Below are 1,608 nucleotides of genomic sequence, written 5' to 3' on the forward strand. Positions count from 1 at the left end.
AGTTGAATACCAAAGTGGTAATTGAATGAGTACCAAGCTAGTAGTAAACCGAAATTGAAAAAAAAAATGAAAAAAGACCTCACCAGGCTTCAGCCGGTCTATTCTTGTTTCAAATTTTATGTGAAATTTTGCATGTAAAACAGAATACTTTGGATGCTGCAACTGCAACGTAATTTATTAATACGGAAACTATTTTGTGATACTCGCAAACTTTCAGCAACTTGCTTCAGTAAGTGTTTTTCGGAAAGTGGAGTTGTATACCTCACATTCGGCTCTACACTTGTCAAAAAGACAATTTGTTGCTCATAAATACACTTTGAAGTGTGCTTTTATCTCAAATTTATTACCTCATGTAATGAATTACTTTCACAGCATCCAATATAATGTAACCTAATATTACAAAACAAATGATAAAAACTTGAAAAGTCCAGTTTTCGTGAGAATTTGGTTGATCCGAGGGCTAAGGCATTTTTATCCCGAATAAAAATTTGGAATCACGTACTGTGCTTTACGTGATCAGGCAATGTAAATGCGTATTTCATATGAACTCAGCGTCATTTACTTTGCTGTGACACATAAATTGGTTAAATCGCTAGTTTAATTTAATGAACTTGAAACTGAAATTCTCTTGTTCTATTATTTTGCTATTTGCATATAAACCAACTCGACCAATTTATCTCGATTGTACACAACCTCGTACACAACGCTATACTATTTTGTGCATCAATTGTGCAATTGAATTTATTTATATACTAGATAAAGAAGATTAGAAATAATTACGACCAGTTCCGCGGCTGTTAGAGGATTAAGGCCCACCACAGGTCAGCGTGAGGTTGAAACATATGAAATTAAATTTCACCTGACCTAACCTGAATTTTCATTTGTCATTTCATTTTTGACTATTAAACTCGAGGTTGCATGAGTAGATTAGCTGAAGCAAATTTTATTTCTATCATGATTCACCAACTCTTTAAGTTGTGAAACGACGAATTCAACAATACTTTTATTGTTAATTGGCCATAATAAAAGATTTGATTTGTTTTGATTTTTGGTCCTATGCTGGCTGCATAATGCGTCAACAGTAAAACGTCTATAGGACCAAAAATCAAAACTAATTGGAAGTTACGTACGGCAAAGAATCAAAATTCAACATAGTATAATAGAATGACAAAAAGAAAGTGGTGCAACAGAAAGCTTACAAAATTTAGCGAATTATATCAAAAATGAAATTGAACTTAGAGGTATTACCTTAATGAGTGATTCTTTTGAAAAAAACATCCTATCGAAATCGGGCGCATTTTCTAGTGGAATTTTTATATGTGCCCAGAAAAATATTCGACCCTATTCGACTTTCAAAAAAATTCTTCGAATCATGTGCGGCTAGTGGGAGGTGATCATGAATATTCAATCTTTGGTCAACTTTGAGAGTTTGCTCGTACATCTTTTTCTAATCAGATTTCTTCGCTTTTATAAATATCTTGACGCGTGTATAAAATGTATTTGTATCATGATGATAATCAAAACTATAAATGATTTTAATCACATGAAACACCGATAGCAAGTCATACAAAACAAACAAAACATGATAAGACTGGTATATGTTAATAT

The sequence above is a fragment of the Bradysia coprophila genome, chromosome II, assembly GCF_014529535.1.
Source record: "Bradysia coprophila strain Holo2 chromosome II, BU_Bcop_v1, whole genome shotgun sequence".
Taxonomy (NCBI): domain Eukaryota; kingdom Metazoa; phylum Arthropoda; class Insecta; order Diptera; family Sciaridae; genus Bradysia; species Bradysia coprophila.